Here is a 16,060-nt window from a genome sequence, read left to right as displayed (position 1 = left end):
GGTGATGAGATGAGGCCATGTGTCTGTGACTTAGGGTTGTTCCCTCTTCCCAGGTATCTGGACTGAGGACCATGTTTTTCAGTGGCTTGAGGGAGAGGTGGTCTCCTTAGAGAAGCCAAGTACAAATTCCCAGTTTCATAACAGTATTCCCTGTGGTAGCTGTTCTTTCACTCAGGGAAGGGGCTAGAGGGCTCATTGTGCCTGAACTAGGGCACACTCAACACAGCCCAACCTCCAGTCCTGCAACAACGTCTTCAGGGACGACCAAGAAGCAAGTGCTGTCACAGCTATGCGGTGTCAAGGCCAGGAATGCAGGCATGTACAACTGTGCCTAAGACACTGCAGTCCTAATGCATGACACAAACCTTACAGGGAGGGATATATGGGCTGAGAGTAGCAATCAGGGTCCCCCTAGGAGATCTCAGACTCTACAGAGGGTGATCAGGGCGATCAAACACAAGGCTGATCACAGGAGCAGGCATAGACGGAAGTTCAAGGCTGTTCCCTGTCAGGGCCTGGACTTCCTCTCCTTATAAAAGTATCCCCAGCCCATTTCTGCCTCATGATTATGCTTAACTCAAAAACCTCTGAATTAGAAGGATGTGCTGCCATAGGAGGAAAACACTCTCCCATGCGCAGAAGGCAGAGAGTCTCTTACTTCTGAACTGAAGTGAAAGTGAAAAGTGAAAGTCACTCAGTCGTGTCCAACTCTTTGCGACCCCATGGACTATACAGTCCATGGAATTCTCCAGGCCAAAATACTGGAGTGGGTAGCCTTTCCCTTCTCCAGGGGATCTTCCCAACCCAGAGATCAAACCCAGGTTTCCCACATTGCAGGCAGATTCTTTACCAGCTGAGCCACAAGGGAATCCCAAGAATACTGGAGTGGGTAGCCTATTTCCTTCTCCAGTGGATCTTCCTGACCCAGGAATTGAACCAGGGTCTCCTGCATTGCAGGTGGATTCTTTATCAACTGAGCTATCAGCGAAGCCCTACTTCTGAAGTAAGTCAGCTATCTTGGGCATCAACCAAGCTAGACAGCTCAGAGCATGAGCCAGCCAGCAAGCCGCACCTCACAGCACATGGTGGACATCAGCCTGCACAGGCAGCACACACCCCTAGCAGAAAAAAGACCCTGGTGGTGGTGGCTCTTGTCTCGATGCCACACCCATAGCACCAATAGCAGTTGACACCAAGGCAATGCAGAGAGACCTCCATCCCCACCCAAGCTCCACTGAGAAGTTGAGTCTGATGGTGTCCATACACACAGCAAGGGGCTCTGAGAAGCTGAGCACCTCTGCTGTTGAGGTGTCTGTTGAGAGCAGGGCAGGCCTCTCAAGAACATCAGAAATGATATACCATATTAACAAATTGAATAGTAAAAACCATATGATCATCCAATAGATACAGCAAAGTTTTTGAAGAAATTCAAAACCCATTTATGATAAAACTCTTCAGAAAGTGGAGATAGAGTGAATTTACCTCAACATATTAATAATAAAGGCCGTATATAGCAAACCCACAGCAAACATCATTTGCAGTAGTGAAAAACTGAAAGAATTTCCTTTAAGATCAGGAGCAAGCCAAGGATGTCCTCTCAATACCTTTATTCAGTATAGTTTTGGAAGTCCTAGCCATGGCAGTCAGACAAGAAAAAAGAAAGGAATCCAAATTGGAAAAGAAGTAAAAGTGTCACTGTTTGCAGATGACATGATACATACATAGATACTTACATGCTAAAGATATTACCAGAAAGCTACTGGAGCTCATTAATTTTGGTAAAGTTGTAGGCTAGGAAGTTAATACACAAATCTTTTGTATTCCTATACATTAGCAACAAAAGATCAAAAATTGAAATCAAGGAAACAATCCCGTTTACCATTGCAATAAAAAGAATAAAGTACCTAGGAATAAGCTTACCTAAGGAGGCAAAAGATCTGTACTCAGAAAACTGAAGATGCTGATGATAGAAATTAGAGATGACAAACAGATGGAGAGATAATACCATGTTCTTGGATTAAAAGAATCAATATTGTGAAAATGACTATACTACCCAACACAATCTACAGTTTCAAAGCAATCCCTATCAAATTATCAATGGCATTTTTCACAGTTGTTGTTTATTCACTAGGTTGTGTTAGAACAAAAATTTTGCAGTTTGTATGGAAATGCAAAAGACCCCACATAGTCAAAGCAGTCTTGAGAAAGAAAAACAGGACTGGAAGAACCAGACTCTCTGACTTGAAACTTTTACTACAAAACAACAGTCATGAAGACGGTGTGGTACTGGAACAAAAACAGAAATATAGATCAATGGAATGTGATAGAAAGCTCAGAAATAAACCCACACACCTGTGGTCAGTTAATCTAACAGCGGCAGGAAGACAATAGAGAAAAGTCTCTTCAAAAAATGGTACTGGGAAAACTGAACAGCTACATGTAAAAGATTGAAACTAGAATATTCCCTAATGAGTACACCAAAACAAACTCAAAATGAATTAAAAACCTAAATGTAAGGCTGGACACTAAAATTCTTAGAAGAAAACATAGGCAGAACACTGACACAAATGACAGCCGTATCTTTTTTGACCCACCTTCTGTTGCTCAGTTGCCCAGTTGTGTCTGACTCTTTGTGACCCCATGGACTGCCCAGCCAGCCCTCCCTGTCCCTCACCATCTCCCAGAGTTTGCTCAAGTTTATGTCCATTGCATCAGTGATGCCATCCAGCCATCTTATCCTCTGACCCTTCTTCTGCCCTCAATCTTCTCCAGCATCAGGGACTTTCCCAATGAATTGGCTGTTCACACCAGAGGACCAAAATATCCTAGAGCAATGCAAATAAAAACAAAAATAAATGGGATCTAATTAAACTTAAAAGCTTTTGTACTTCAAAGGAAACCATAAACAAAACAAAAAGACAACCCTCAGAATGGAAAAAAAAAAATTGTGAATGAAGCAACTGACAAGGGAATAATCTCCAAAATATACAGACAGCTCAAGTAGCTCAGTATCAAAAAGCAACCAAATCAAAAAATGGGCAGAAGATCTAAATAGATATTTCTCCAAAGAAGACATACAGATGGCCAAAAACACATGAAAAGATGCTCAACATCACTAATGAGAATTGCAAATCAAAACTACAACCTCACACAAGTCAGAATGGCCATCATCAAAAAATCTACAAACAGTAATTGCTGGAGAGGTGTGGAGAGAAGGGAACTCTACTATACTGTTGGTGGCATTGTAAATTAGTTTACCCACTATGGAGAACAGTGTGGAGGTTCCTTAAAAGACTAAAAACAGAGCTACCATAATGACCCAGCAATCCCACTCCTAGGTATATACCCAGAGAAAATCATAATTCAAAGATAGATGCACCCCAGTATTTGTTGCAGTACTATTTACAATAGCCATCACAGGGGAGCAACCTAAATGTTCATCAACAGAGAAAGGGACAGAGTCTTAGAAAAGTTCAATCTTCCAAGCCTGATCCAGGAAGAAATAGAAGTTATGAGCAGCACAATTACAAGCACTGAAATTGAAGCTGTGATGAAAAAGCTCCGAAAAAACAAAAGCCCAGGACCAGATGGCTTCACAGGAGAATTCTATCAATTAATTAGAGAAGAGCTAATGCATATCCTTCTAAAACTCTCAAAAAAATTGCAGAGGAAGGAACACTTCCAAATTCATTTGACGAGGCCACCATCACCCTGAAACCAAAACCAGACAAAGACAACACAGGAAAGGAAAACTTCAGGCCAATATCACTGATGAACATAGATGCAAAAATCTTCAACAATATTTTAGCAAACAGAATTTAGCAGCACGTTAAAAAGCTCATACACCATGATCAAGTTGGGTTTATCCTTGGGATGTAAGGATTCTTCAATATATGCAAGTCAATCACTGTGATGCACCATATTAACAAATTGAAAGATAAAAAACATATGATACTCTCAAGAGATGCAGAAAAAACCTTTGACAAAATTCAGCACCCATTTATGATTAAAACTCTTCAAAAAAATGGACATAGAAGGAGCCTACCTCAACATAGTAAAGGCCATGTGTGATAAGCCTATAGCAAACATTATTCTCAGTGGTGAAAAACTGAAATATTCCCCCTAAGATCAGGAACAAGACAAGGGTGTCCACTTTCACCACTATTATTCAACATAGTTCTGGAAGTCCTAGCTACAGCAATCAGAGAAGAAAAGAAAGAAAGGGAATCCAGATTGGAAAAGAAGAAGTAAAGCTCTCACTGTTGGCAGATGACATGATACTGTACATAGGAAACCCTAAAGATACTATAGAAAATTACTAGAGCTAATCAGTGAATTTAGTAAAGCTGCAGGATACAAAATCAATACACAGAAATCACTTGCATTTCTATATGCTAACAATGAAAAATAGAAAAAGAAGGAATCAATCCCATTCACCATTGCAACAAAAAATAAAATATCTAGGAATAAACTTACCTAAGGAGACAAAAGAACTGTACACAGAATATTATAAGACTGATGAAAGAAATCAAAGATGACATAAACAGATGAGAGATATTCCATGTTTGTGAGTAAGAAGAATCAATGTTGTAAAAATGACTATACTACCAAACAATCTACAGATTCATTGTGCTCCCTGCCAAATTACTAATGGCATTTTTCACAGAACTAGAACAAAAAATTTCACAATTCATATGGAAACACAAAAGACCCTGAATAGCCAGTCTTGAGAAAGAAGAATGGAGCTGGAGGAATCAACCTTCCTGACTTCAGACTATACTACAAAGCTACAGTCATCAAGACAGTATGGCACTGGCATAAAAACAGAAATATAGACCAATGGAACAAGATAGAAAGCCCAGAAATAAACCCATGCACCTATGGGTACCTTAGTTTTGACAAAGGAGGCAAGAATATACAATGGGGGCAAAGACAGCCTCTTCATTAAATGGTGCTGGGAAAATTGGACAGCTCCATGTAAAAGAATGAAATTAAAACACTTCCTAACACCATACACAAAGATAAACTCAAAATGGATTAAAGACCTAAATATAAGATCAGAAACTGTAAAACTCTTCAGTTAAGTTGCTCGGTCATGTCCAACTCTTTGTGACCCCATGGACTGTGACATGCCAGGCTTCCCTGTCCATCACCAACTCCCGGAGCTTGCTCAAACTCATGTCCATCGAGTTAGTGATGCCATCCAACCATCTCATCCTCTGTTGTCCCTGTCTCCTCCTGCCTTCAATCTTTCCCAGCATCACAAAACTCTTAGAGGAAAACATAGGCATAACACTCGATGACATAAATCAAAGCAAGATCCTCTATGACCCACCTCCTAGAGTAATGGAAATAAAAACAAAAGTAAATATGTGAGACCTGATTAAACTCATAAGCTTTTGCACAGCAAAGGAAACTATAAGCAAGGTGAAAAGACAACCCTCAGAATGAGAGAAAATAATAGCAAATGAAACAACTAACAAAGGATTAATTTCCAAAATATACAAGCAGCTCATACAACTCAATACCAGAAAACAAACAATCCAATCAATAAGTGGGAAAAAGACCTAAACAGACATTTCTCCAAAGAAGACATACAGATGGCTAACAAACATGAAAAGATGCTCAACATTGCTCATTATTACAGCAATGCAAATGAAAACTACAATAAGATATCACCTCACGCTGGTCAAAATGCCCATCCTCAAAAAGTCTACAAACAAATGCTGGAGAGGATGTGGAGAAAAGGGAACTCTCTTGCACCGTTGCTGGGAATGTCTATTGATAAAAGCCACTATGGAAGACAGTATGGAGATTCCTTTAAAAACTAGGAATAAAACCACCATACAACCCAGAAATCCCACTCCTAAGCATATACCCTGAGGAAACCAAATTGAAAAAGGCACGTGTATCCCATTGTTTACTGCAGCACTATTTACAATAGCTAGAACATGGACGCAAGTATTGATAGTAGTCCATCGATAGATGAATGGATAAAGAAGTTGTGGTACACATACACAATGGAATATTACTCAGCCATAAAAAGGAATGCACTTGAGTCAGTTCTGATGAGGTGGATGAACCTAAAGCCTATTATACTGAGTGAAGTAAGTCAGAAAGAGAAAGATAAATATTGTATACTAACACATATATACAGAATCTAGAAAAATGGTACTGAGGAATTTGTTTACAGGGCAGCAATGGAGAAACAGACATAGAGAATAAACTTATGGACATGGGGAGAGGGGAGGAGTGGGTGAGATGTATGGAAAGAGTAACATGGAAACTTACATTACCATATGTAAAATAGATGGTCAACGGGAATTTGCTGTGTGTCTCAGGAAATTCAAACAGGGGCTCTGTATCAACCTAGAAGGGTGGGATTGGGAGGGAGGTTCAAAAGGGAGGGGATATATGTATACCTATGGCTGATTCATGTTGAGATTTGACAGAAAACAACAAAATTCTGTAAGCAATTATCCTTCAATTAAATAATAAATTTAAAAATATGTACATATATATACAATGGAATGGGGCTTCCCTCATAGCTCAGTCGGAGAAGAATCTGCCTGCAACGCAGGAGATCCAGGTTTAATTCCTGGGTTGGAAAGATGCCCTGGAGAAGGAAATGGCAAACTCACTCTAGTATTTTTGCCTGGAGAATCCTATGGACAGAGAAGTCTGGCAGGTTACAATCCATGGGGTCACAAGAGTCAGACACGATTTAGCAACTAAACCACCACCACCCTGATGGAATATTACACAGTCATAAAAAAGCAAAGCAATGCTATTTGCAGCAACTTGGGTGGACCCAGAGATTGTCATACTAAGTGAAGTCAGACTCAGAAAGAGAAGATGGTATCACTTATATATGGAACCGAAAAAAGGGTACAGATGAACTTACTTACAAAACAGAAGTAGAGTCACATATATAAAAAACAAATTTATTGTTGCCAGGGCATAAGGGGGGGAGGAATAAATTGGGAGATTGGAATGGACATATACACACTACTATATAAAAAATAGATGACTAATAAGAACCTACTGTACAGGGAACACTACCCAATACTCTGTAATGGATTATATGGGAATATAATCTCTAAAAAGACTAGATATATATGTATGTATGTATGTATGACTGATTCACTTTGCTCTACACCTGAAACTAACACAGCACTGTAAATCAACTATGCGCCAATAAAATTTAAAAAGAGAGAAGCAACCAGTCATCATGTATCTCCTGATGGAGAAGACTTGTCACCCAAGAGGTAACCTACCCCAAAACATCTGGTCTTGCTCTGATCCAGATTTTGTGCCAACTTTCAGTTTACAGTGAGAGTACACTCAATAGGTTCCCACGGGAAAAAATTTACAGCACAAAGAACCTATTTTCTGAACAAATAAATTGCAAAGAAACCTAATAGAGATGTAGATGCTACCTATGAAGGTAAGAGACATGAGAAGAAAATAGTTAATGTAATTTACATATTCACCAAAAAACCATATGATCATCTCAATAGATTTTAAAGAATTATTTGACAAAATTCAACATTTATTCATGGAAAAAAAAAAAAAACAACCAAAAACCACCTCTCAGCAAACTAGTAATAGAAGTGAGTTTCCCTAAACTGTTGGTTATTTATGAAAACTCCACACCTAACCTCACACTTACTGTGAGACAAAGTGCTTTTTAAGATCAGAAACAAGGCAAGGAGCTCCTCTTTCACCACTCCTACTAAATTAAACATCATATTGGCAGTCCCAGTCCGTGCAATAGGCAAGAAAGAAATTAAAAGCCTAGATATTTGGAAGGAAAAGATATACAATTCGTTGGCAGATGATGTCACTGAATGCAAGTTTAGTGTGCTTGACAGTGAGGCTAAACAAACCAAAACGTGGGAGTTTAGAACAGAGAAAGGTTTATGGCTGTGCTGAGTAAGGAGAACAGTTGGCTAAAGCCCCACAAACCCAGAACTCCTTGAAGGTTTTTATTGAAGTATTTTTAAAGCCCAGGTGAGGGAGGGGGCTTTTTACAAGGTTGAGGCCTGAGAAAACTCTTTTCACATAATGAAATACAGAGAAGACTGTGAAATTGACTTGGAGCATAGTTTCCACTACTTTTAACAGGGAGGCCTGCATTTGCAGTCCTTGGTTGTGTCCATAGCACCTTGTTTTAATAAATAGGGAAACAATGGTATTTCAAGGCACTTAATAGTTTTGGAGCTGAGATGCTACACCAAAATATAGGATATTGCAGTCTATATTTGCTAAAGGTACCTAAATTCAATGAAAGGACTTTGTTGCAATCCACAGTCAATGGCATCCAATTTCCAGCAGTTGTAATACCCTCTCCAGTTCTCCACCATTTCTCTATAGTGTTCATTTGTTTCTTACTACCTTTAGAAGTCGTTAACATGGAAGAACTGAAAAATACAAAGCAGAAAACTTTCCACAATATTACCACCCAAGGCAACTACATTTTGTGTCTTTTATCTTCATGTTTTGAAGTTTCTGAAATTGGGATGCAAGTTATAATCAATGTGTACATTTAATTTGGTATTCCTTTTTCTTGAAAGTTGTTGTTAAATCAGTGCTCAAACTTTATTTTTACCTGCCAAAAATATTTGTTTTAAAGTTATTTCAAATAATTTGGCTTTGAGTTCCGAAGTGCATGATACGAATTCATATTGATTCTTACTATGGTTTAATAAAATGATGTGTTCCAAGTTTTACTTTCTCTGGAGAATATTTGAAACCACTTTCCTGCAACTTTTCTAAGAATACATTGCCTTTGACTAATTAAATTTCTTTTTAGTCTTTTAAAAGCAAGGTAGTTTTTTTAAAATGTATTTTATTTATTTATTTTTGGTTGCTCTGGGCCTTCTTTGCTGTATGGGCTTTCTCTAGTTACAGTGAGTGGGGGCTTTTCCTCATTGTGGTGTTCCGGCTTTTCATCTCAGTGGCTTCTCTCCTTGTGGAGCACAGGTCTTGTATGCTAAGGTTGCCCCGCGCAGGCTCAGTAGTGTGGTTCGCGGGCCCTCGAGTGTGTGGGCTTCAGTAGTTGGGACCCATGGATTTAGTTGCTCCACAGCATGTGGAATCTTCCAGACCAGGGATCAAACCCATGTTCCCTGCATAGGCAGGCAGGTTCTTATCTACTGTACCACCATGAAAGTTCTGACTAATTTAATTTGAAGTAAATTATTTTTAGGACAAGTTGGTGGCCGGCAAACCTATTTAATATTTTCTATTATTTAAAAGGGGGAGCTTCCCAGGTGACTTTGTGAGTAAAGAATCTTCCTGCCAATGCAGGAGCCACAGGAGATGCAGGTTCAATCCCTAAGTTGGGAAGGTCCCCTGGAAAAGGAAATGACAACCCACTCCAATATTCTTGCTGGGATAGTCCCATGGACAGAGGAGCCTGGCAGGCTACAGTCCATGGGGTCGCAGAGTCAAACACTACTGAAGTATCTAAGGACATACATTATTTAAGGATGTATTATTTTTATCTTCCACAGGAGAGAGCAATTGATGCCTACTCAGGTAATGAATGGAAAGTGAAGGTAAATTTAGGTCCCACTGGAAAGTAGGACCTGGATGTCTCAGTTGATGAGTTTGAACTCTTAATAATTCAGTAATACAACTTTTTTACTGGCAAATATTCTAACGGTGAAATTAAGTGGTATTCTCCGTCTCTCTATTTGCAAAAACAGTGATTATTTCCATTCATGACCTGCTTTTCAGCTCCTCTACCTGTGCCAGCTCACGGTTTGTGCCGGCAGGTGGCGCTGTGTACAAAACAAAGTGACCACAGGGGCGATTCTCTCTCAACATGGAACTCGACCGTGAGAAATTTCTAACTTTACTAGTTTATTTTTTACCTCACATTTCATAAGTCAGCATTACTTGCCATGTCTCTTATATGAATTTTTGTCTCTTGATACTCAAATCAGAAATATTACAACTGAGATAATGTTTGTGTGATGTCTCATATGCGGAGCAGTTGATGTGCTTGGATTAATGGCTCACAGGCTGGCCCTGTTGGTTTGCATATATCAGTGTTTCCTACAAACATGCAAAAACGCACTATCTCTGGACACTCTATGCCCCAAACAGGGATATCTATGAATCCTGGTTTGTAACAGGATATTCCATTGTCAGCTGACATACCCACAACTCCTTACCAAAGCTTAGCTTTTGCTAGCATCCCACAGAGAAGAGCTAAAGCACAGTATGGAAATAGATGAAGTCGCATTCAGGAGCTGGGTTTCTAGCTCTCTTTCAGTCACCAGGTAACTTTGGGCAAGTCCTTTGACTCTGGACCTTCGTGTCTTGCTGTATAATGTGAGGCAGTTGGCCTGCTTCATTTCTTGTGTCTTAAAAAATTATTGTATTACTGGATTCTATCATATTTGAGTTTTATATAAAATCTTCCTAAACTGAATGAAGTTTTAATGGAATTCCAAGTAAAACAAAAATCACCAGATAAACCACTGATATATAAAATAGTCGCTCTATCCGCATGCAGTAAGAGGAAAATAACTGCTGATTTTTATCTTTTGCATTGTTTAGCTAGCTTTGGAGGCCTGTCCTACATAATTGCTCCCATTAATACAGAGTGGGAACTTTCTTGGGTTTTTGATTCTCTTCTTGCTCTCTGAGTGCCTCAAAAAGAAGGCATGAGATGTGTGCTGTCTGGATGTGGGATGTTTATGTCTGGGCCACATTCATGTCTTTATTTTTCTTTAATGTCATCCCAAAAGGGAACAAGTGTGATGATATTTCTCCCAAATTGTGCAAACCTAACATGGCTTTAAAGATCTGTATCTCTCTACTTTTTAATGCAGAATATGGAACATATAATCTATAAATGTACAGTTGGTCGGCCAAACACTCTTCACCACCTCCACTCCATCCCCTGCCCCTGTCTCCTCCCCAAGGGCCTCACTTTCTTGACCCCACCCACTAATGCTCCTGCAGGTCCCCAGCGTGTCCTGCATTTGACATGGTTTGGCCAGGGTTCCAATCAGTATAGAGAAGTGATACCCAGTGAAGTGTCTGCAGAGATTAGACTCTGAAAATGTACAAACAACTGAAAGGTCAAGGCCAGGAGTAGACAGGACACAGCCCCACTGTAAGGAAAAGGAAATAGAACCAGTGAGATAAGTTAGCTCACCAGACTTTTATTTCCACGCTGTAGATGTTCTCCGAAATATTTATAGTACATGGCCCATCCTTATAGCTTTATTGCGTTGTCTGACCAAGCTAGCGATGATCGATTTAGACAATTTGAAATGATTTCCTTGCTCCCCTAAATCAGTTCCTTTTTGGAAAGTGAAATAGATACCTAACAAGCATAATAAATTAATGAAAAGAAAACATACTAACATTTGTTGGCTCCTTACTATGTGCCAGTACAGCTCTTGGTCTGTACCTTCTCATCTAATGTTCACAGCCATCCTGGGAAGCAAGGGTTTGCTGTTCTGATTTTTTTGTCTGAGGAAAGTTTAAGTGCCAGACCCAAGGAGGCAGTAATACAGAGAAAGGATGGCATCACTGCCTGTGGTCCCAGCCTCCCTCTTCCACTCCTCTGTTACTGCTCACTCTGTACCAGCCAGCCTGGCCTCCACACTGTTCCTTAAACTCCCAGGCACACAGCCATCCAGGCCGTTTCCTTCCTTTCTCCTCTGCCTGGAATACCCTTGCACAGCTGTTCATGTGGCTGACCCTTCATTGCCCTTAGAGCTTTGCTGAAACGGCACCTCGTATTGAAGTGTTCCATGCCCACCCCCACTTCCTGCCTATCTTGCTTAGTTTTCCCTCCTTAACTTTTACCACTAGCACAATATCTGTTTTGCTATTTATTTTATCTGTTAGTGTTTCCCTGTGCCCAGGAGAGTGCCCGGCACATAGTTGTACGATAACGTTTGTGGCGTGAATGAGTGAACACATGAACGAGTGCTTTCTCCACGATTCTGCCTCCTCACCTGCTGCTAGGGAGCAAAGCATGTTCTAGGGTTTTGCACATCCCACTACAGGTAACTTTGGTTTCATTCCTGCAGAGTACAGGTATCCCCTGCCATCCTGAAAGCAGATCATCCTTATGAAAACTGTAAGCTGAAATAGTGTAAAGTGAAGAAGTGGTTACCTTAGGACAGATCTTGCTAAGAGATGCACGAAATAAATGGAGATGAAGCATAGATGCTCACAGGCACAGTTCAAAGTATGGCAGCTTGATGCTGAGATGCTGAGCATGGTGCCAGGAGGCAGCTCAGAGGTGCCCCTAGCCCTGCTTGGAAGGGGTGCTGCCCCCCAGTGGCTGCTACATACGAAGTCTGAATGCTGTTTTTGCCTCTCTCCTTTTTTGTAGAAGTAAAACCTCAGAATTTCTTTTGGTTAGCAAACACAGGTACTAATATAGGTCTTTATTTTTAATTGGAGGATAATTGTTTTACAATATTATGTTGGTTTCTGCCATACAACAATGAGAATCGTTGTTATAATCATATATATATGTCCATATATATATATATATATATATATCTCCACTCCCTCCTGAATATCCCTCCCACCCTAGGTCTTTCTTCAAAGAGATGTGGCATTAAGTAAATTTTTGAAAAGCAGGGGATGCCCATAACTTTATGTTAGAAAAATAATTATTTGTTTCTTTTTTTTTTTTCATTTATTTTTATTAGTAGGAGGCTAATTACTTTACAATATTGTAGTGGGTTTTGTCATACATTGACGTGAATCAGCCATGGAGTTACATGTATTCCCCATCCCTATCCCCCCTCCCACCTCCCTCTCCACCCGATTCCTCTGGGTGCACCAGGCCCGAGCACTCGTCTCATGCATCCAACCTGGGCGGTGATCTGTTTCACTATAGAATTCTTTGTTTCTGATCTCACTCTAAGAAGTGTTGGGACCTCCTCTGGTGGCCTGAGAAGCCTGGGTATGTGGGACTGGAGCCTGACTACGATGTTGGAAGACCCCGACCAGGAAGGCCCCTGCATAGCCAGCATGCCGGGTACTCAAGTGGGCATCCATCTGCTCTTCACAGTGGGAGTGACACAGTGGGGTGAAATAGCCACAGATATCTGACCTGCAATACCGCCCAGGTTCTTGAATAAGCAGTAGGTTGTAAGGCCAGCAGCTGTCCCCTGTGTGTGTACATACATGGCGCCAGAGCAACCCATTCTTTCCTCTGCTCCACATGCCTCTGCCCCGTCCCCTTCCACCTCCTTTAGCTGCACAAGCTTCTCCAAGCCCCTTGTTTGCCAGGCCACAGCTGGACACAGGGGCTTGGTTGCTCCATAGGAGCTTAGGCCAATGGGGATCGAAGACTGATTCACTAAGCAAAGTATTGTGATACAGGAACTCAGGGACACCTCTGGAGGGAGGAGAAGCAGACAGCTAAGATGAACCATAGAGAAGCTGCCAGGCAAGGCTTGTCCTGTCTTCTGAAACAAGGTTATCAGTGAATGTGCATTTTGAGTCATAACTACATTCTTTGCTAACTTTTTATATTCTACCTCTTTAAAACAATTAAGTTCTTTGCCCTGCATTCCTCAAACACTGTGTTTCTAGTTCTACATTTGTTGTATTCTGTGCAATTACATGAGATGACATTGGAGAAACTTTAGAAAAAGATAAAAAGAGATCATTCTGATTTGGTACAAAGACTGAGGAGGTAGCTGCTATCTTTCTTAGAATACTGGCTAAACCTTTAGAATGTTTTCACAAAGAAAATAAAGTTCTGACCTCTGATTTGGTACCTGAAGCGATCCAGAGCCCATTCATGGCTGATTATGGTGCTTCAGGTTTAAATGTGTCCAGGCATCTTCATTTTTTTTTTTCTCTTCTCGCAGCCCAGTGCTCTTGGAGGAATGAGCTAGCTCATAGGCAATCTGGTCATTAAACAGCTAAAAGTTCCTCTTGATAGTCTATGTTAGGTAAGATGCTCCCTTTCTTTTTATTTCTAAAAATACATTAAGTTTAAAAGTCTAGGAAATACTTTGACAGGAAACCATAAGTTTATTTTAATCATCTCTGAAAGCCTAGCTTTGGTTTGAAAATGTCAACCCCCAATGCTTGGAGAGTGTGAGCCTCTGCCCTCATTTCCTTTTCTGCCAGCTCTTTCCCGGACTCTTTTCCTGTCCTGACATTCTGCTGCAATTTCACTCAGTCCACTCTTGGCCTTTTGGAAACCTGACATTCTGTGCAAAACCAGGATATTTCGATCTAAATATTGTTGCTGTTCAGTCACTCAGTTGTGTCCAGCTCTTTGCGATCCCATGGACTGCAGCACACCAGGCTTCCTTGTCCTTCACTATCTCCCAGAGTTTGCTCAAATTCATATCCATTGAGTCTATGATGCCATCCAATCATCTCATCCTCTATTGCCCCCTTCTCTTCCTGCTGTCAATCTTTCCCATCATCAGGGTCTTTTTCAATGAGTCAGATCTTTGCATCAGATGGCCAAAGTATTGGAACTTCAACTTCAGCATCAGTCCTTCCAATGAATAGTCAGGATTGATTTTCTTTAGGATTGACTGGTTTGATCTTCTTGCAGTTCAAGGGACTCTCAAGAGTCTCCTCCAGCACCTCAGTTCAAAAGCACCAATTCTTTGACACTCAGCCTTCTTTATGGTCCAACTCTCGAATTCATACATGACTACTGGAAAAACCATAGCTTTGATGAGACAGACCTCTTTGTTGGCAAAGTGATGTCTCTGCTTTTTAGTACGCTGTCTAGGTTTGTCATAGCTTTTCTTCCAAGGAGCAAGCGTCTTTTAATTTCATAGCTGCAGTCACCATCCACAGTAATTTTGGAGCCCAAGAAAATAAAGTCTGACACTGTTTATATTTTTTCCCCATCTATTTGCTATGAAGTGATGGGACTGGATGCATGATCTTAGTTTTTTGAATGTTGAGTTTTAAACCAGCTTTTTCACTCTCTTCTTTCACTTTCATCAAGAGGCTGTTTAGTTGGGGTAGCAGAGGGCCCTGTGTCAGAACGTGGATATGCCCACATATGGCCAGGCTTGGAAAGCCCCAGATGCAAGGGAGATTCTGATATGTGCATCTAATTCTTCTTTTTTATTAATTTATTTTTTTATTGAAGGATAATTGCTCTACAGAATTTTGTTGTTTTCTGTCAAACCTCAACATGAGTGAGCTATAGGTAAACATATATCCCTCCCTTTTGAACCTCCCTCCCGTCTCCCTCCCCATCCCACCTCTCTAGGTCGATACAGAGCCCCTGTTTGAATTTCCTGAACCATACAGCAAATTCCCGTTGGCTATCTATTTTACATATGGTAATGTACGTTTCCATGTTACTCTTTCCATACATCTCACCCTCTCCTCCTCTCTCCCGATGTCCATAAGTCCATTCTCTATGTCCATTTCTCCACTGCTGCCCTGTAAATAAATTCTTCAGTAGCATTTTTCTAGATTCTGTATATATGTGTTAGAATACTATTTTTATTTTTCTCTTTCTCACGTCACTCTGTATAATGGTTCTAGGTTCATTCACCTCATCAGAACTAACTCAAATGCATTCCTTTCTGTGGCTGAGTGATACTCCATTGTGTATATGTACCACAATGTCTTTATCCATTCATCTTTCAATAGACATTAGGTTGCTTCCATGTTCTAGCTATTGTAAATAGTGCTGCAGTGAACAATGGGATACATGTGCCTTTTTCAATTTGGTTTCCTCAGAGTATATGCCTAGGAGTGGGATTGCTGGGTCATATGGTGGTTTTATTCCTAGTTTTTTTTTATTTTTTCCCATTTATTTTTATTAGTTGGAGGCTAATTACTTTACAACATTGCAGTGGTTTTTGTCATACATTGAAATGAATTAGCCATGGATTTACATGTATTCCCCATCCCGATCCCCCCTCCCACCTCCCTCTCTACCCGATCCCTCTGGGTCTTCCCAGTGCACCAGGCCCGAGCACTTGTCTCATGCATCCAACCTGGGCTGGTGATCTGTTTCACCCTAGATAATATACATGTTTCGATGGTGTTCTCTCAAAACATCCTACCCTTG

Source organism: Odocoileus virginianus, chromosome 1 (genome assembly GCF_023699985.2).
Source record: "Odocoileus virginianus isolate 20LAN1187 ecotype Illinois chromosome 1, Ovbor_1.2, whole genome shotgun sequence".
Lineage (NCBI taxonomy): Eukaryota > Metazoa > Chordata > Mammalia > Artiodactyla > Cervidae > Odocoileus > Odocoileus virginianus.
Note: the sequence above shows the minus strand (reverse complement) of the source record.